Source organism: Eretmochelys imbricata, chromosome 3 (assembly GCF_965152235.1).
Source record: "Eretmochelys imbricata isolate rEreImb1 chromosome 3, rEreImb1.hap1, whole genome shotgun sequence".
In the NCBI taxonomy this organism is placed as follows: domain Eukaryota; kingdom Metazoa; phylum Chordata; order Testudines; family Cheloniidae; genus Eretmochelys; species Eretmochelys imbricata.
Window position 1 is genome coordinate 86,129,777 of NC_135574.1, and position 21,471 is coordinate 86,151,247.

Sequence of the window (21,471 nt, forward strand, 5' to 3'; positions counted from 1 at the left end):
GTAGCCATAGTTCAAAATTTTGAATGGGGCACTAACTAACTAGTTACTCATAATGCAAGTTAATTAAGTACATTTTTGAAGTTTCCCTTCTGTTTTCTGCCATTGTTTCAGAGCTGCTCCTGAAGAGTACTATAGAGTCTTGGCCCTGGAGCAGCTGCCCCTCGCATGGATCCTTTATCTGGAAGAGCTAGGAAGTTAAATTAAAACCTGAGAGGTGGACAGAATTAGAGTGAAGGAAGATTTTTTTAAAAACTCTAATTGTACTCATTTTTCTGGGTGGGCTAGTATCGCAGTGCTTCTATGCCAGATCCATCCCTGGTTCCAGCCATCTCTCTGACCTATTATATCACTTCTCCCTTCATCCCTTTCCCATCTCCTGAAATAGCAGAATGCTCCCCTCTTTCCTGAAAACAAATGTTTTCGCTAAAGTTAATCCCATTGGAAAATAACCTAACTTAAATTTTAGTGTGAAGATATTTGAAAAAAAAAAATCATTAATAGCTGCCACTCTACAATGGTTAAATTATGCAAAAGTTTTATGACATTTCACTGTGAGCATTTCATTAAGGGTACATGTATACCACTGGACAGAGATGCTGCTGTGTTAAATGCACATTTTATTACATTCAATAAATAGCCAGGGCACCTCTTCTACACTTGTGGTTCAGAAGAGCAGGGCTTGCCCTTTTACCCTGTCAATCAACAAATTTTGCCCTTTTGTGGGCTGTTGACAATTTGAGGGTATAGAAAGATCAATTTTCTACAACTAAACAAACTTGCTTTCTAATGGCAGCTTTCCTTCCATCTTAGACTGAAATGTAAGCATCAGGTCTGAACACCATAATAAATTAATTTACATATTGATTTGTGAAAATACAACAAATGTCAAATTGCTAGCTGCTTTAGGTAATAGGAAGTTAGAGATGTAAGGGATCCATTTTAAAAGCAAATTTAAAAACATTTCATATTAGCTATTAAATACCTGCAGAAGTTTCAACTTTTCTATAGTGGTGCGTAACTCTGGCATTGTATTAATTCAGGTTTTTATCCCTGGAAGCTGCCATCTTGCACAACACAGAGGAAAGTGGACTGTTTTTATTTTGCTCCCCATGCAGAGTTCTGACCCCTCCAACATCCCATCAGGTCACATTCCTTATGCTTAACAGATGCCACTCCTCCCCAATTCAGGTTGCAATGTTGTTCCTGCTATCTGAACATGAATCCCAGAGGAATTCTGTCCTGAATTCTGTGAAGGCATTCCCTCTTCACCCCACAGCAGCACCTCCTCCCAGTCTCCCTAGAGCACTTCCCCTGTGTCTCTCTCTCCTACCCACACCCTACAACCTTACTTTCCTCTATACCTACATACCAATGAAGTAGTGTGATTGCCAACTCCCATTTCATCTCCCACTGATTGAGTTACACTGCTAAGTCCTCTAACCCCTTTAATCAATCACCTTTTAAAAACGTACCCCCCTAAAGTGGGTAGGAAGAGAGCTGGAAGTATTTCAAACATGATTTTCATATTTCTGTAATATGATTCTTCATATCTATAGCACTTCAACCCTGGATCCCAAAGCATTTTACATATATCAGTTCTCTAAACACTCCTGGGAGACAGATAAGGACACCATCGTGACTTAATTAATGACAGTAGAAAGATGGAACATAACAATTGTTTTTAACACAGGAAGTGAAGGCAGAACACAGTAACTCACCATAAGAAGTGAAGAACACACTGTTAAGCTGAAGATGCAGGCTAAACTTAGTGGAACTGGAACTTAACCAGGATCCCAGATTAATGCCAATGTTCCCTTTTCCCCTGTGTGAAGAATGTCTAGTTCACCTAATGAAAGTTTAATACTTACAAGTGCAGCAGCACCTTCATCCTGTTAACAAGATACATTCCATTTACCCATCACTTAGGAGTTCAATCCATGTCCACCTCTTCACCTCTCCCTTTTAGTTCAGTCTTGTCTCATTCCATTTGTCTCATCCCTCACTCTTCCTCCTCTGTCCTCATTCAATCTCTCTCCTTTCCAATTTCACTGTTCTTATCTCAGTTTGTCTCACCTCTTGTGCTCTATGGGCATGCACACATGCACTCTCCCTCCTCCCCATCCATGCACTCAGAGAGGAGTATCCCCAAATGGGCACATTCCTGCCATATAAAGCAGTTTATTACTGTATTTAAATTATAATAGTCAACCAACTTTTAATTCAATGAAGTTACTAGGTCTCCTGTGCTTTTGTAAAACCTTCTTGACTTCAGACCACTAGTTCTTTCCCATTCTAGATGGCTGCATCTTTTGCTTGTTTCAAGCATATGCTGCTCCCTGCTTCCCCTTTCTTTCACAGCCCTGTCATCTGTCCCATCCTTTGTTTTCTGTCTCACCATCCTTCTCCCAAAAGCTCACCCTCAATCTCTATTTATTTTTAAAAATTCCAACCCCGAACCACCTTCTCTCCCTCACCCACCCAAGTCAGCCCATGAGGTTCTCTTTTGTGTGCTCCAGTTAAGAGAGCTCCTGGGCAGCTCTGCTCCCCAGCTCTCTCTCAGCCAGATGCTATAGAAGGCTACACATAGCCTGAAGAAATAAAAGTGATTTCTAGAGTCTAGATGGTCTCGCCTGTTTCTTCTTCAGGGGATGTTGTGAGTGAAGGCCAAAAGTACAGAAAAGAAATTAGTGTTTAGAAAAGAATTAGCTAAATTCAAGGAGGATAGGTCCATCAACAACTATTAGCCAAGATGGTCAGGGATGCAACCCCATGCTCTAGGTGTCCCTAAATCTCTGACTGCTAGAAGCTGGGACTAGATGACTGGGGATGGATAATTGCCCTGTACGGTTCATTCTCTCGGAAGCATCTGGCACTGGCCACTGTTGGAAGACAGGATACAGAGCTAGATGAATCATTGGTCCAACCCAGTATGGCTGTTCTTACGTTCTGTAGGTCCAAATTCTCTGGTGTGTAGAGTACTGTCCTGGTGTCTTTCATGTCACTGGGTTGCCCAGAACACAGGTACAGTAAAACATTCATTCAAACAAGTTTAACAGAAACAGAGAACAGAAGGCTCAGAATATTGGTATGGGACTATAAGCACTTTCACCTTTAGATTGCTGATCTAGCTATGGAGTAAGTTAGTAACAAATAGATAGGCCCTGTGACAGGATATATTGACCCTTTGAGAATGAACTAGGCCAAAAGCACCCCTCAATTCCTAACTAGCCCTTGAAGTCAATCCAGTACTGGTGTTTGCATTTCAGCAGTTTTGCAGGACCAGCAGGGGTTAAATTTGTGGGTTTTCTTGGCAGGTGGTCCTTAGTAAACTGTCTATTAAGCCAACTGGAACCATATTTCTTTGAAGGAGTCTGCAAGCTCTGAGAGGAACCAGTCATCCCACAGTAGGGATTTTACTCCAGCAGCTGGAAGGGGAGAGTCCTTCCAAGCTCTGGACTTCCCCCGCAACCCCAATTAAGAAAAAAAAAATATTAGAGTAACATAAGCAGCTGAGTGAGGGCCCAAGGTAGGGAGGACCATATTTCACAGATACACATTTAAAGTTTTAAGAGCCTAAGATTACAGGCACCACCCAGGAAGTTGGGAAGACTTTAGCAATCAGAGTATTTGTTGTCCTGATTACAGAAAGAGAAACCTGGGCCTTCTGTTACAGGTTTGAAGCCACCATGTTTGGTTTTGTCAGACATTACGGGCTATTACTTGAAGCCCATTTCTTCTAGTAACCAAAAGAATTGGTGATCCCAGTCACATTCCTAGAATAAAGTTGTCTGTCACGACACAGGATACTCTTGTTTATAGTGTTAGAACTGCCGTGGTTCTTAACCGTAACTCCAGGTCATGGTTCAAGGAATGCTAAATTAGGATGCTGTGGACTGTAGCAAAAACTCAGTCAAAATACAGAGATTTCTAGCTATATATTATTCTCTAATTTCTGAAGAAAAGTTGTGAGTAGAGCTGACTGGATGATGATAATTCCATTTCACTGCAATTTTTAAGGTTTCAAAATTTGTTTTTGTTCCACATTGGACCAAAAATAAAACCTTTGGAACATTTTGGTGAAAATGGCATTGACACAGGGAAGTAGAGGTATATGAGCACGGGCATATCACATTCTATTGATTGTTGGTTAGGGTTAGACGTGGATGAAATTTTTCAATTGAAACTTTGGCAAGAAATGTAGATTTGGTGATCAAAACATTTTTAAGTATGTGTCAGTTTCACTGAATTATTTCAGTCAAATTCCCAAACCCCATGTTTCGTTTCAACATTTTCAATTTTTTTATTCGAAATGACTGTTTCAAAATTTCCTTTTAGTTTTATAAAAATAGCATTAAGTGTTATAAAATGCTCAAAATCAAAACAAAAATGTTTTGTTTTGGGTGGAACAAGAAGTCAAAATTTTGAAACAGTCATTTCGAATAAAAAAATTGAAAATGTTGAAATGAAACATGGGGTTTGGGAATTTGACTGAAATAATTCAGTGAAACTGACACACACTTAAAAATGTTTTGATCACCAAATCTACATTTCTTGCCAAAGTTTCAATTGAAAAATTTCATCCACATCTAACCCCAACTTCTTGTTCAACCCAAAATAATTTCTTTTCTTTTCTGAATTGCCAGTGAACTGAAAAATCCATTACTCAGCCAAGCTCTAGTTAAGGTACTAGCCTGAGATATGAGAGATTCAGGTCCCTCCATACTTTCCTATAAAAGTTTTCATGAAACAGATATGTCTCAACAAAAATGCATATTTTGGTGAAAGGGTTCTGACCAGCTCTCCAAGTGTTAGGCAAAATTTCAAATGCGTACAGCTGTCTTTTCAGTGTTTTGGGCAGTATATTACATGACTCCAGCATCAACACCTTGGCAACCTTGCTTAAGAGCATCTTTCAGAGATCTTGATGCAAGCAATTGCAATTTAATAAAAAATGTATGAAGAATGGCTCTAATCTCTCCTTCACACGCTGTTTCAGCAGACAATAAGTCTGTCCAAAATGCATCACAAAATGATTACAGCATCCCCCGGCATTGCTACAATGAAATAAAGTAATCAGCAGTTAACCAGTATATTAAAATCTATATAAAATAAATGCAAAGATAAAACATGTAGCCTTTTGGGCCCTTTCTGTATTTTGGGTGATGTTTTCTCTAGCTGCAAAGAATAGAGGTTTCATGCAAAGGATAGAAGTTTCATGCAGTGTTAATATCTGCACTAGCCAAATGAGAAATGTCAAGAAAAAAGGAAATGGCAGAAAGTAGATTACAATATCTACATTATAATGGTCACACAGAGTGATAATGGAAAAGACTGATGTTCTGTAGTGTCTGCAGGAAATCAGTCATAGGATGTGCCCATCTGAACCTACGGTATTAACTTTAATTCTACTTGCATGCTGAATTCAGCATTCAGACTTTTTACAGTTACAGCCATGAAGAACAGGGCACGTTCTAAATGCCACTATTGATAGTATTTTGAAAGATAGTTTAAATGAAAGCTCCAAACTAATTATTCCTAGATTTAGCTAACACAATGCAAACAGTGCCAGCACTAGGCATAAGTGGACTAAGCAATTACACAGGTTGCAAGCAACTCTATTCACTCTTCAATTATGTGTTGTGTGGGGAAGTCCCCAAAATTTTCCTACTTAGGGCCCCCAATGGGCTAACACCATCTCCTATGCAAAAACCTTTAAAATATATATAATGAAATTGTATTTCTTCAGGGTCTGGGTTAATTTTGTTCCAATAAGCAAATGGACTACAAAATCCTCAGTGGTTGATACAAAGGCAATCGGATGTATCCAACAACTCAATAGCTGCATCAAGAAGCTTTATTGTAACCTTTTCTCCAAGTACAATGTAAATTTTTGTTAGCCATAGATCTTCAAAATGTCATCAACAGCAGCCTGGATACATGAAGCCCAGACAGAGTTGGCTTTTATTAGCTTGAAAATGCTAATTGGCAAAGGGCATGTTTTCCTTCTTACATGGCATAAGGTGTTTTAATCAAACCTCCAGAGATTTCTGATCCTGAAGCTTCAAAATGAAACATAAGCAAGTTCTGCAGGCACAATATTATTTTACAGCTTTAAAAATTAATATTTGTACTACAGTAAAACAGTTGAACAAAACCAACCACAACCCAATATCACCCTCTTACCCAGCCCCCCAAAAGTTTTAGGGACAAAAATATTACTTTTCCTCACAGTAATTAAACTAAGACCTTTCAGCATTACACCCTGCAGCATTACAAGTCTGACATGTTTAATTTAAAAAGCACTTGGACACTGGAAAATGTTCTTAGAGAAAATAATGGCAACAGGCAGCTAAGTTAGTTGCATTTTCCTTTTACTCTTTTTTTTAAAAAAGCAAGAGTGTAATAGATTGCAGTATTTCCAGCTATTGTGCAAATGCATCTGCACTGTATCTACTTTCTTTAAATTCTACTGGGATAAATGACAAAAAGCTAAGTATGTTAAATGTGAATTAAAATACAAAGGACACTCTTTACTATCATATCACTTATCAAATAAAAACATATTTAATATCTTTTCCACACAGTCTCTGTGTATCCCAAAATCTTGTTCATTTAATAGCACAAGAGCATTTCACAATACTTCTATTAACTCAGTGATGAGAAACCCAGATATATTTATCTTTTCCCTTTGGACTCTTGTTCTGAGCCGCACAGAAGTCTAACAACTTAGCTGATTTTTTTGTTTGTTTTTTTATACATATAGACAGACCCAATTTTGTTTCCTAAGGAGCACTGCCACTGGTTTTAATGAAAGCTGGACTGGATGCTGAATTCCCAAGGAAAATTTCACTGAGAAGGTGTTCAGATAACTATCAATGAGACAATCAGGAAAAAAAATAGTGATCATGTAATTAAAGAAGGTATCATAATACATATGCACAAGGCAACCTTAATTCTGGCATTTCCTAACTTGAGTGCTGGACTTTGTTGTTTTTTCCCCTATAAGTGCCAAGTGTAAATCTGTATATTAATCATTAAAATAATCAGATTAACATAGCTATAATGTTGGAGTACTTCCCACTTCCCTTTTTGTTAGCCATAGAGACATCAAGATAATCTTTAAATATAATCAGTTGAATGGTTGGGGTTTGGGATTTTTTTTTAATAGAAGAGTTCTTCAGGAGTTTGATCTTTTGTAGGTATATATATGGTACATATTAAGAGGGGAAAAACCCCAACCCAAAACAAATAAAAGCTATATAGTTGAAAGAGTACTTTTAACTTTTAAGACCTTAAACATTCAAAAGGTCTCATTCTTCCTGTCACTAAAAGAAATACCCATTCTAACCAATTGTGATTTCACAGAAACCCTGTTTTAGGTCAGCTGACTTTTTCATAGCTATAGCTACATCCTGCCTCTTCAGAAGGAGTGCAGAGAAAAGTCTGCAAACACCCACAGAAAGAACAGCACCAAATTTCCATTCTGAATCGATTACACCAGTTGCCCACAAATGGTTTTCTTGTTACACAGAGGCTGGTTTGTCATGTTTGCCACAATTAGTGCATGCAACTGCAAATGTTTAGGTTTCACACCTGCCCACTTGCATCAGAAGTTAGTGCTAAGACCTCTGCTTCTGTTTGTCTAGTGTACTACTTCATATACTAAGCAATATAAAACCTCACTTCTAAATTTTCCCTCTCCTTTTTTGCACTATTTTAATGTAATTATTCTATTACACACACACACACAAAACCAGTATTAAAAGAACATTGAGTTCACAAAGTTAAGCACTCAGAAGTTAAGTGCCAGAATTAAGGTTGCCTGTGCCACCTTGATTTGGCCCCCTTGTACATATTGCATTATGACACAGACTTTAACTGCATGATCACATACTATTTACACACACACACGCGAGCCCTGCCTGCAAGCCCCCTGCTTCGCCCCCTGCTGAGTTTGAACAGAGTGCTGTAAGTAAGGTTGGGGCAACACTTTGACCAAGGAGGAGAAAAAATATTGAACAGCTGTTCTCTAACTGAGCACCATCCATGCTGTGCACTGAATGAGGCAGGTGTCCTGTGGAAAAAATGGAATGTGATCATGTAATTAAAGTCTGTATCATAATGTACATGCACAATGGGACTGAATAAAGGATGCATGGGCAACCTTAACTCTTGCATTTCGTAACTTCTGCTTTACTTTGCAACCTTAATAATGTTCTTTGAACAAGTTTTTTTTTTCTGGGTTATTTATTAAGTTTTCTAAGACAGCAAACTGAAACAAATCAGGAGCTCCATCATGTAGCACCACAGAGTTACCTGCATGGTTAATCAGCTGGCTTCCCCACCCCAGCCAGCAGACAATCCTAGTTTCTTCCCCAACCCAGGCTCCTTGTCCAAACCTACTCTCCCTGCCACCACCACCAGGTTCAGGTCTTGTCCCCTCTGCTTCCCTCCCTACTGCCTGGACCCAGCAGGGGAGCTACTGAGAGCACAAGAGATACAGACTTCCTGCTCTCAATACTAGCGCCAGCAACAGCCAAGCCTGCAGCAGCAATTGCAGGGAAAGTCCTCGGCCCCAGGCTGGAGTTTACTTAGTGTGGGAAAAATCTTCAGGAAATTAGTTATGAAGCTCTAGCAAGTCTCACTGACCATGTGTGAACTACAATTTTTCAAAGGCATACAACAGCCAAATTTGGGCAGATTTTCACAAGGACAGCAAATGGTACATCCCTGATACAAAGGCCACCCAGTGCCAAATTTCAAGTCCCTGCTTTAAAGACTGGGGCGGGGGGAGGCATCTAGGAGCTGTTCAAAGAAAAATCATCAGGATTTAACATGGACAAAAATGTATTTTTCTCTAGCTTTGATCTTGGAAACAGCTGAGCCATATTGGCTGTATTCCAAGACCAAAAATAAAATAAAAATGCCTTGGGAAGACATGCAGCAGAGACAATTTCAGCTCAGTCAAGTCTGGCAAAATTATAAAACTGAAAAAAATGAGTCTTATAATAGCTACCTTAATAAAAGGCAGTGGTATCAGCCCCATGTACAATAATCATATCACAGAAATTTAGGAAAGACCTTTTAGGTAATTTAATCTATCTACCCCCCCCCCCCCCCCCCCCGCTGAATTATTCTTGTAATTCGGTTTTATCGGTGCGGTCAAGTTTTCAGGGTCCTAAGTGGCAGTGCTTCCATTTTCCTAATATTCAGCCTAGATTTTCCACATTAATGCTAGTCTGAGTATTTTCACGCAGCCCATGAAGCAAGACTATAAAACTGATCCCAACATTTATGGCAAAGCCACTAGAAAGGCCAGTGTATACTGGTTCTACTTGTGTATATGCATAACTATAGTTAACATGCAGCTGCCTGGGTAGTAGATGACTGAGTTCCATCACACTGTGATTTTTATCTACACCAAAGGGGAGGGAAAAAAACAACTGATGTAAGCATGACTCATCCATTACATGTATTTCTTATTAAAATAAGAAGGAAAAACCTTTGATTGGCTATAATATATGACTTTGTGCTACTCTAGGCTGCTGTTCTCAGAAAAGCAAGATTTATCAATATCTATGCCTGCACCCACCCTCTCCTATTTCAGCATTCCTACATGTTTTGTGATTGCAGACCTGGCCTGAGTAAACACTCCCAGCTTTTACAGTTTCTATATCTGGTACTGCCATAGCAAATATCTATTTAAATCAAACTGAGATACTTGGTAGAGATATAGGCATGCCAGTCCCCAGAATGCTCCTTCTGCCTAGAGCTATTTCTGAATGCCTCAGATGTCCACATTTGAAGAGTAGACAGAAAGTCTTAAAAACACAACAAAATCTCTCCCAATGCTATATCAGCACTACTATTCTTTCTACAGCAGAAGAAGCAAAGCACCATTATAGAAGTAATGGTACTCCTGAATACAGCCTCAGTGAAGAGAAAGGCAATGCCTACACTAGGAGTGCTCTATTAATATAAGAATACTGGTATACTAAACTGCTAAATGGCTGGAAATGTGACTGCAGTTTTATATTAGCAAAGCTACGTTTATTTCCTCCTCCCATTCCCCAGCTGTGCATGAAACAAGCTACATAGATAAAAGTGCAATTTTGTGGGTATAACTGCATCTACACTAGAAGCTTTTGCTGGCACAGATATGTGCATCAGAGATCACGCCTCTTCACACTGCTGACAGACATAGCTATGCTGACAGAAGACAGCAACATTGACCAACCCTGAGTGTAGCTGGTCTTGCTCTAAAGCAAGAGATTTACAGCAATGAATGACAGAGCTGCCCACTAATATGAAGTGGTTGCAACTAATTGATCTGTTTTACAGGGATACTAGCATCCAATACCAATAGACAGTAAAGACCTGAATTTAAACTGATACAGCTACATTGGCAGAAACGCTTGTGGGGTCATTTCTTTATCTATAAGAGAGGATTTTTTAAGGTTAGCTTAAAATTAACTAGGAACAGGTTTAAACTAAACCAAAATTAGCAGCTCAACTTGAAATATGAATCTCCACGCAGGGGTTTGCACTGGTTTAACTATGTCAGTTTATAAATAGATTTATGTTAAAAACTGTTACAACTTTCCCATGTAGACAAGGCCCAAGTGAGACAAAAATGTACTGGATTTTTAGCCCACAAAACAACACTTTAGTGAAAGGAATGAAGAAACCAGACTACCTCAAGAAACTTGTGAGGTAACAAGCAATTCATTTGCCCCAAAAACTACAACAATAATGTATGTTTTTAAAATGCTGGGTTCCCCCACCCATTGATTAAATTTCAGCAATAGATGGGGAATTTCTTTTTTTGGTTTTCCTTCTGTCCCAAGGGGATAATTTTAGTTGGCAGGCATCAAAGCGTACCCAGTGTGCAAACCAAATCTGAAGAGGTGCCACTGCAGCTAAAAATACATGAAACATGAAAGTTTCACCAAATGTGATACTTACGGTTCAAGGATTCAATTCAAGAGTCCTTATCCAGCAAAACTAATGGAAGTTTTGCTAAATTAAAATATGCAGGTGGAAATCCCAGCCGAGGTTAGAATGAAAGATTCTGCCCTCCTTGCCTTTCCCTGAAAGGTACTGAATGCCTTTAACTGCCCACTGAAGTCAACTAGTCATCAAGAGGGCCCAGCACCTCAAAGGACCAGATAATTTCCTAGGCATTTCCTAAACACAACAGTGAAAAATTGCAATTGAATCTTCTTTAGAAAATGAATATCCAACCTCTAGGAAGTGAAGGATAAAAGTTGATACCCAACACTATCCTAAAACATTCTGAATATTAACAATGTGACTTAAAGCTGATCAGGTCTATAACTCCAAATACTACCGGGCCAAATTCTGCTTATATTTAAGTTATCTATAGCAAGAATCCTGTTTTCAGGCACAAATGTAGCCTATTAATATAATTTAAGTACTGCAGCTGGCTGGTGGAACAAAAAACTGTTAGATTGCTGGATATGCCCAGAAGGCAAACTGCCCAGCACTACTTTTTGTATCTTCCATTGGTTACTGGTAGCGAGCAGGGGAGGGGGGAGGGAGGGGATGTAACAGAACCCTGTTCATTAATTTATTATTATTATTTTTTTTTAAAGAGGACAATTCCCCCATCTGCACACTCACAGAGAGACATAAAAGCAAAAAGAACATACAAATAAGCTTAGTGACAGAGGGTCCCTCCACTGACACTGTTCCCTTGTGCATTGACTAGGCATACTTTTTGCAAGTCTCCCAATAACAAGCCCCTACGTTGGGGGTGGAAGGAGGCTTTTTCTTAGAGAGACATTGAACCCTACTTTTTGTCTGAAATATTTTTTTAATCTACTACAAATTGAGTCATTTGTCATACCTAACATAACACATTCAGCAAAATTATAAACAATGCACATTCCTGACCATGTACAGTTATGTACATGTTGCAGCTTGTGTGTGCACTTAAACGGTGCAGGCCAGACATTTTGGAAGATTTAAAACTTTAGGGGATTTTTTTTTTTTTTTTGCTTCAGTGCAGGACTGTACATATTTGCAGTCACTGGGAAAGCAAGAGCAACCTTCTGAGCCAATAGAGAAAAGTCACACCTATTTCTTTTTAAATAATGCATTTAGGTTCACCCCACCTGCTCTTGCTTGACATGCAGTAATGCCCTTGACCTTATCCCCTCTTCATAAGCTACTTGCTTTCCAGAGAGTAACAGCTATTTACAGAGAAAGCACTATATTGGCCATGAACATCTGCCAACATTAACAACAATATTTGTAGGATCAGCCTCCATTACACCAGTTTATGTATGTGCATTTTCAGAGCAGTATGTTATACGCCAAGCATGCAGAACTCATTAGCAACAAAATGACTCTAGCAACTAGTTCTCCACACAGTATATTGAAAATGTACTTTATATGCTGAACATATCTAAACCTGAAATTGGCAGAACTTCACTTTAATAAAATGTGAATGCCTTGGAGCCTTTACTGGAAGGTGTTAAAGAAAATTACATTGCTCAGTAAGGAAAAAAAAACTGAACTTTTCGTTGGCAGTTTTTGTAAGACTGGGCAGCAGATGCTGAAGGCCAAAAGGCCTGACTTTAAATAAATGTCATCTTCAGTATTTCAAACCCCAAGTGTTCATAGTCATGAGTCAGGCCCCACAAAAAATCATGACATTTTAAGAACTGTTGTTTTCTTTTTAAATCTCCTGGTGTTTTAGCATTTGGGGTTCATGTGTTGAAACTTCTCTCTACAATCATTACAGCTAGAAACTTTTAAGAAAAATGAAAGCTGATATTCAGAGCTAGTAACACGTTAAAAAAAAAACCAAAAAATACAAAACCCACCACCACCAAGTTCATGATAATTGCAAGTTGCCAATACCACCTCTTTCACTACCGGCAAGTACCCAAAGCTGAGTATTTGACAAGTTCTAAGATATCATGCCTCTAAAATGTCTTTTCCCCCACTGATATCATGAACAAAGCATCAATAGCAGTTTTCTAGTGCAGCAATCTAACCTAAGATCCTTTTTCCCCCCTAAGATATTTGGGAAGGAGATGACGAGAAGCATATCTAAACTATTAAGAGAACCCAAGATTATTTTAATATAGTCTTTACAAAGCAACATTACCCTTTACATTTCAAATAAAGGTATGTGTGTGTTATGTGGAGATAAATATAGAGCTGGTTTTTGTACAAGGACTGAAACAATCTCATTAGAGTATCTAATTTCCAATATTAGCAAAAAAACAGAGGCAGGTTATAACTTTACACCAAAGCAAGTCAAGTCAAGATTTCCTTTGTCTTATAGGCTAGGTTATTACTATCTTCCTTGTCAGCAACAAAGCTTGGAGACTCGAACTGGATCTTTCAGAGGAAGCATTCCTACATTCCCAGCATTGCCATCTATCAGAATTTTATCACAAAACTCACGATATCTGCATTTTTTTTAGCCCCCCATTCTTAGAAGCTTGCTATTACATGAGAATCTCAGCCCTCATAGTTGCAAAGAAAAACCTGAAAATGTGAGCAGGGTGCATCCTGAAGGCTCAGAAGCCAGAAGGCAAATAAAGAGAATCAAAAACAAAACAGAAACACCACACACACAACACCAAGAAAAGCCACTTTTTTAGTCAGTCTCACAATTTTTGAATACCGGGGTTGGCAATACTGGATCCCAATCCTGCAAATATTCATACAAGTTTACAAGAGAAAGTGTTTGCAGGAGCAGGGCCTCAGTCACTGAAATGACGTACTACTACCTCTGGAAAAGGTAATCAGATATAGAGCTAGGTGAAATTATCCTGCCAAAACATTTTTTCAACAAAGTTACAGATTCGGCAACACTGAAATGTTTCATTAATTTGTCTGAGTTTTACTGAATTGTTAGTGTTGCAAAAATCACCTTTCATTTTGATATTTTCCTAATGAGACGCTTCTATTTTTCAGTTCAAAATGACTTTTCATTTTGAAGTTTCCTTCAATTTTATTAAGTTTTCAAAAATGTTAAAAAATAATTTTTAAAGTTGGTTTTAGTTTCATTTCTGAGAATTGCCAGCAAATAAAACATCCAGTATTCAGAAAGCTCTGTTCATATCTCCCTGCCTTCCTTTCCAGTTTTCCTGCTTTCAGTTCTCTTCTTGCCAAAAAAAATGTATCCTGCATTCTTTTTAGCTTATATACTCTTCAGGGAAAGTCAAGTTTTGTAACTTGTCTGACATATTTAGCTTGTGGCAAAACCCTGTGTTTATCAGAATATATAAAAACAAACAGTAATTCTAAATATCCTCCCTATCCTCTTTTCCACATTCTTTCAGCTCATTGACAAACTGCAACTAGAAACAGTTTTGTATGAAGTTTTCGTGGCAGTTAAGTCAAAACGTGCATAAGGTGATGGCCCCTTCATGTATCAAACCTATCCCAAACGAACATTTATGTTATCTGCAGCATTACCCACATACACAGTACACTAGGGCAATTAATAAATTGACTCCCTCAATCAAGATAAGATATCCAACAGAAAATGACTTCCCTGCTCTGGAAGGCCTACATGCTCTTAAAGGGCAGACAGACAGACCCACACAGGAGCAGAGCTTAGAAAGAAACGATGACAATTATTCGGCCCTCTTTAAGGGCTCTTTGGGAGTTTTGCCCCAGTAGTGAGTTCAGGATAGGTCCCTTTGGTCATACTAAATGGCTGAAATTCCAAGTGTTTCCCCATGCAGTACAGATGTTGATTTAGCAATAGCCTTTAACTGTGCTATGGCCCACCATATGTCAATATTTTCCTATTACACAATGACTTCCAAATGACCTGAATGAGCTATTTGATTATATTAATCCCCTTATTAAAGGCCCTCTTCTTAACTTCTCTGAGTTCCCTTCATTTTATCCTACAGCAACAACTGTACATTGTAAACATATAATTCTCTACTACTGTGTAAAAAAAAAATAAATAAAAATCCAACTTTTTATTTTAATCATCATGAATATAAGTACTTCTACAGTATTATGACCAAGGCCATTTCAAACACTTCTGCCAATTCAAGTATATAGAACTTCTTTATATTAAAAGATCAGTTGACTAGAGAAAGGTGAGGTGGGCAGGCAAGAGGGATACAAGGATGGAGACAGACTTGCTGTGGGTAGGAGTTGCTGGGGCTCCTAAAATAGCTCAGTCAGGATCACTATGAAGCGGTCAAAGATAATAAGGGGGAATGTGAGAGGAAAACTGTGGCAGCAATAGCCAGGAAGGAACAGGGACTCAGAGGAAGTCCCCTGGTAGAACAGAAGGTGAGGGAGCTAGAGAGGATATTGATTTCCCCCTTCTCCCTCCCACAAACCAAAGTCAAGACAAACATTCCCTTCTCTACAGCTGCAACCTTTCATGCCTGCCTGGGTGTTTTGGGAGAGAAAGAGGTTCTTTCAATACTGAGTAGAAATAGGGGGCAAAGAGGCAAGCAGGCTTTGGGTCCACAGCACTGGCTCAGCGCAGCTTTCTCCAAACCCTCTTTACTCCTCATGCATCCTATAAAAAGTGAACTAGGTATAAAATACCAACTCAGCCTCCTTGTAGGGATCACCCTCTATCCAAGTCTCTCTGTAGCCTCTCATAACTGACCCAGATTAGAAGGATGGGTAGTCATCCTCTAATTGGTTTCAGAGTAACAGCCGTGTTAGTCTGTATTTGTAAAAAGAAAAGGAGTATGTCAGGAAACCAAATTTCCATGGAACTCAGGAAATATCGCTGCTGAGTTGTATCTTAGATACTTTTTTTCCTGCACTGAATATTTGGGATGACACGTACTTATATTATTCAGATAATATAACATATGCTACTGAAGTTTTGAAAGCCTTAATAACCCTCTGATCTATTAGAAGAGGTGGGCAAACTACGGCCCACAGGACCATCCTGCCCGACCCTTGAGCTCCCGGCCAGGGAGGTTAGCCCCCGGCCCCTCTCCTGCTGTGCTCCCTCTCCTGCAGCCTTACCTCACTGTGCGGCCAGCGCTCCGAGTGGCGGGGCTGCGAGCTCCTGCCGGGCAGTGCGGCAACGTGGCTGGCTCTGGCCGGGCGGCGCAGCTGCCAGTCCTGCTGCTCTGAGCAGCATGGTAAGGGGGTGGGGAGCAGTGGAATTGCGGGTTGGATAGGGGGTGAGGTCCCGGGGGATTGGTTAGGGATGGGGGGGTTCCGGGAGGGGGTGGTCAAGGGACAGGGAACAGGGGTGGGTGGACGGGTCAGGGATTCTGATGGGGGCAGTCAGGGGGAGGAAAGTGGGAGGGGGCAGATAGAGGGCGGGGGCTAGGCTGTTTGGGGAGGCACAGCCTTTCCTACCCAGCCCTCCATACAGTTTTGGAACCCCGATGTGGCCCTCAGGCCAAAAAGTTTGTCCACCCCTGTATTAGAATCTCAATATATTACTGTACTATCATTCACAATTTGGGACACTGGAACTGCACACTTGTTAGTTTGAAACCTCACATCTGTTACTGAATGTGACATTTAAAGTGGCTTACTAAGTATCCTATTCAATAACTATCACAGTGACATAAATAGAACACACACAATGTCTATTTTAGTGGACATATTTTCTTGTATGTATTTTCTTCATTATTTTACTAAAAATAATCACTGTGGTACTAAGTTGTTGCCTCAGTTTATATTACTGCATGCTGCAAGAAAACTGCTTAGTGCAAAATGTGCAGCACAATATAAAAAGACCAAATGTTTTCAGGTGCAAAGTTGGTCATTTTAAACAACAAACATTGGCATGCTATCTGCCCCTTTAACTATCAAGGAGTTTTAAAATGCAATAAGAAAAAACTACAAGTACATCAAGGGATAAGATCCTCAGCTGGAGTCAACTGTTAGAGCTTCAGCAGCTTCAGTGGAGCGATGACAACTTGTACCAGTGGAGGATGTCTCTCAAAATGCCTGTTTAATTTGCTAAATTAAAATTTGAGAAGAAAAACTGTACTTTCCAGGAAGAACTCCATAATAGACCTCTGATAAAAAACAAACACCCTTCTTAGTTCTAGAAACTGACCTCAGCTATACTAACATAGTTAAAGAAAAATCACAACATGAACAGTTAAAAGAAAATCTAAAGTAAAATGCATTATTGTAGGTGACATTTTCTTTTAAAGTGATACTTCAACACCTTTTCACTAGATTGCTCTACAAATCACTTTCCATGTGATATTACTATTTCAGTAACCCTAAACTCTAACTTAAATCTGTTATGTGGTTTGACTGCCATTTCCTCTTCACATTTTCTCAGCCAAAACAAGTAGTGTACATATATAAACTGATGGCACAATACCAAGTGTTTACTGTCACAAGTTTGGGATGGCCAGGTTACTCACATACGTGGTGGAACCATTAGCAAGACTTCCTAAGCAAGTAGAAATAGGAACTTCCCCTGCATCGTCACACAGGTTTTGAGAAGAACATGGAACAAAATAAGCCTCTCTCTGCTTTTTCATCTTTGGAGTACACCAGCAACTATTGTTCAATTATGACGTTGCACAACATTGAATCCATGAATCAATTTACATAATGATTTGAAATATATTCAATTTGTCAAATACAAGAGCACATATACAGCCTACATAAATTTACCCTGCAGACAAGACAAGACAATGCCTTTGAGTTGTATTACTATATGTAGTATGTCAAAAAGTATTCTCCCTCTCATTGTAACATGATTTGAAGGAAGGATGCAATAGTGTCTAGAAATAAAGTCTTATAACTGCAGTGCAGATTCTTATTGCGTTATGTCTTCCGATTGCAATTCTGGGCAGTTGTTAAAGGTGCAGCTCCCTGTCAGCATTACAGTAATCCCTCCTCCTGAGGGATGGATACATTGAAGTAACGCCTATGTATTTTTTATGCCTAAAACTAGACTTTAAAACAAGTTTTACGATCAAGTAGTGAGTGTCTTCTAAATTTTAAGGTATTTTGTTGTAGTGCACAATAAGCATAATAATGCACATTGAACCAGCTAATCCTTTTTAGGTCACTTCTCTCATAAAGTACTTTCTAATGCAATAAAGCAAGTTTATTCTTTATATATTACTTCCCCACCCAGGAGTTAGATGTTGGACGCACCACAGTAAAAAGACAAAACTCACCATTACTTTCAATAGGTGCAGGATTAGGCCTAAAGTTTTGGCTAAAGATCACATGTAATGGGGTAGTCACCCCGCTCCGGCCCTGAAGGGGTTAAAACAGCCCTGAAAGAGGGCTGCCCTGGGGAGCTAATAGTAGAAGCAGCCCTGCAGAGGGCTGGGGAAAAGGAGTGAAAGCAGAAAAGCTAGGCTGATTGGGAAAGCAGCCACAGCTGGGGCAAGCTCAATTAGGGCCCAGCTGGCCCTGATAAGAGGGCTAGGGGCCAGCCAGGAGCCTCACTTTAGCCCTGGAGTGGGAAGGACTAGGGAGCAAGGTACCTGAAGTGGAGTAGTGCTGGGGAAAGGCAAAGGGCGCTCCAGCCCGGTAAACGCCCAGGCTGCAGGCCTTGTTGAAGGCCTATGAAAGGTATTGGGGCAGCCCGGGGACAGGCAAAGGCAGTAACCCCTTGCCAATGATAAGTGGCCATTACAGACTGCAGTCTGCCCCAGTGAACGGGGGCTAAATGATGACTAGCAGCACCCACTTAGGCAAGATGGGATTAGAGCAGAGGTAGGCAACCTATGGCCCCACGGGACCGTCCTGCCTGGCACCTGAGCTCCTGGCCTGGCAGGCTAGCCCTGGCCCCTCCCCTGCTGTCCCTCCTCCCCCACAGCTATGCCGCCATGTGGGCAACACTCTGGGCAGCAGGGCTGTGCGCTCATGCTGGGCAGCATGTGTGGCTCTGGGCAGCGCGGCTACCAGACATGCTGCTCTGAGCAGCATGGTAAGGGGGTGAGTGCTGGGGGGTTGGATAGGGGGCAGGAGAACTTGGGGGAGCAGGGGGTGGTTGGATGGGGCATTGGTCCTGGGTGGTCAGGGGATGGGGAACATGGGGCGGTTGGATAGGGCAGAGGTTTGGGGGGGGGAGACAGGGGGACTTAGATGGGGGTGGGGTCATGGGGGGCAGTTAGGGGTTGGGGGTCTCAAGAGGGGCGGTCAGGGGACAAGGAGCGGGGGGGGGTTGGATGGGGGGGTTCTGAGGGGGTGGGCAGGAAGTGGGAGGGATCAGATAGGGGGCAGGCTGTTTGGGGAGGCACAGCCTTCCCTACCCAGCCCTCCATACAGTTTTGCACTCCGATGTGGCCCTTGGGCCAAAAAGCTTACCCACCCACGGTTTAGAGGGTTGGGGATTTCCCCTGGGTGTGGAGACCCAGAGTCTGGGGGTACTTCTGGAGATGCCCTGAGATAAAGGGCACCGGGGTCTGGGAGGGACATGGGGGGCCTGAAGCAGGCGAGACACTGGCCGGCAGAGGGCGCTCTAAAGTTGGAAAAGAGCTAATTCCCAGATGACCAGCAGGAGGCACCACACCGGTGAGTCCTTGCTTTGCTACACCACATTTTTGCTCCGAAACCAATTAATAAACCAAACTAAACCCCACCAAATAGTTCTACTGAACTATATTAGCCATAAGAGGATTAAATCTAACTTGAGTAAGATGTAGTTTACATGACACATCATTAAACAGTTGACCACAAAGACGTAATTTGGCTGGCTTGTTTGACAAATTCTTATGCATGGAAAAAATATCCCTACAGTGGTTTAAATGAGTTCTTAATGAAATCACCATGAATACTACATTCAAGGGCCTTACACCATCCACTATTCAATGAATCATGTGATAGTCTTGTAATTTTTATGCTTACTAACTCCTAACAGCAGTTCTCACTATCAAAACTAAGAACGGGGTTGAGGGAGAAATCGAATACAGCCTTTAATATTCTGCATACTAACGCATAAATCAAGTCATTTAACTCTTGAAAAAGTTATGTTTTGGAAACAGTAAAAACATTAAACACACCTTTAAAAACCATTTGATCAACCAGATCAACACCAGAGGGCCTAAAAGTAATAACTTAAAAAGAGAACCCAATCCCCCCACTACCATCTTCTATTCTACCTCTTACACGAGAGCCACTGGAGCTGCTCTCAGACTCTCACAGAAAAATTCTCTTATAAACTGGATGCTTTTACTATTCAATACATAATGACTGACCAGAGCTGATGAGGCACACATCACGTTTTCTTTAGTCTGTAATTTCTTTTATTCATTTTGGCATCCCTGCTTGGATGTTAAGACTAGACATTCTGCTCCAGTTTTCAGCATGCCAGTAATGCTGGCTTAAGTGAGGAAGGCTGACAACTCTAGTGCTTGTCCTCTAGTTCCCCTCATTCATAAAAGGTAACCACTGAACTTCAAGTAGAAGGAAGAGAGAGTTCTTTTTTCATAAGATTTTTCTCCTGAGGGCTCTTTTCTCAGTCAGCCTGTTCATTTAGTTACCTTTACCACCAAGAAAACCTCTAACTCTGGCAGGCTGAAATCAAAGTTAACTACTAATGTGTGCTTGAGCAAAGAACAATACAACCTCTCTAGCATAAGAGAAATTTCAGATTTTTTTTAAGAAGTGTTGATAAAGTTGTTATAATCCAACATTAATAATGCATATAGTGTGGTTACATTATATAATCTAACATATGCCATTTACTCTACGTGTTGCATCCAGAGTATATAGTATGTAGCAGTAAGGATGAGTGCACTTGTTTGGATCCAAACTTGACTTTTTTTTATATAGGAGAGATTTAAAGCACAAAGAGAATGTCTCTCAGGCCCTAAAAGTTCCAGAAGAAAGGAAATTCCCAATGATTTCTGACCTGAATATCTTGCAAGCAATACTGGGTTTACAATGGTGCCGGGGCCATGTGCAGAAGGGGCCTATAACCAATACTGAGGCAGCCCAGACTGGGAGCTCTGTTTGGCCGGGCTGCTGAGCGCACCTGGTACTGGGGCAGCCGCCGCCTGTGCCCCCTGGAGGCTTTGGCTGGACTTTGTGGCTGGCAGCCAGATGCAGAGCCATCGTTGCCCGGGGAGGGGAAGCAAGGTGCCCACTGAGCACCTCTCCCTGCCTGGAATGACTCTGTGAGGCTCCAGTGGCTGGGGGCTGTGGGTCAGCCCCTTGGCTATGCTCCTGTCTTTGCGAGATGAGGTGCAGGGAGGACAGCCGGAGCCTGGGAGCGGGGGAGCTCAGCTGCCCGGCATGGGCTAGGGACACTGGCCTTCCGAGTTCACTCCAACCATGGGTGGGACTTGAGCTTCCAACTTTCTCAGTGCCCAGGCCTGGTGAGGGGGAAGTGATCACTCACTAGGCGCCTCATGCTCTGGTTGGAAGGGTGCCATCTCTCAGCAAGGCACAGGGCCATGTGCCTGCTGAGCACCCATGCACAGTCCAGGGGATGGGTGACCTAAGCAAGCTGGTTAGAAGTCCCAGAGACTGTCTGATCCGCTCTGCTCCCCTCCC

The 21,471-nt window shown here is 41.0% G+C and overlaps 1 protein-coding gene across 5 annotated transcripts in view; it reads right to left on the reverse strand.

Moving 5' to 3' along the window:
- The window catches only part of FYN (FYN proto-oncogene, Src family tyrosine kinase), a 180,587-nt gene that overhangs the window by 149,022 nt on the left and 10,094 nt on the right, over positions 1–21,471 (reverse strand). The window contains exon 1 of one of the 5 annotated variants that reach the window (XM_077812955.1): positions 1,719–1,736. The exons of the other annotated variants lie outside the window; for them this stretch is intronic. The gene's annotated coding sequence lies outside the window, so the exon portion shown is untranslated. Of the gene's footprint in view, positions 1–1,718; positions 1,737–21,471 lie in introns of those variants that run through there. 5 annotated transcript variants of the gene reach the window in all.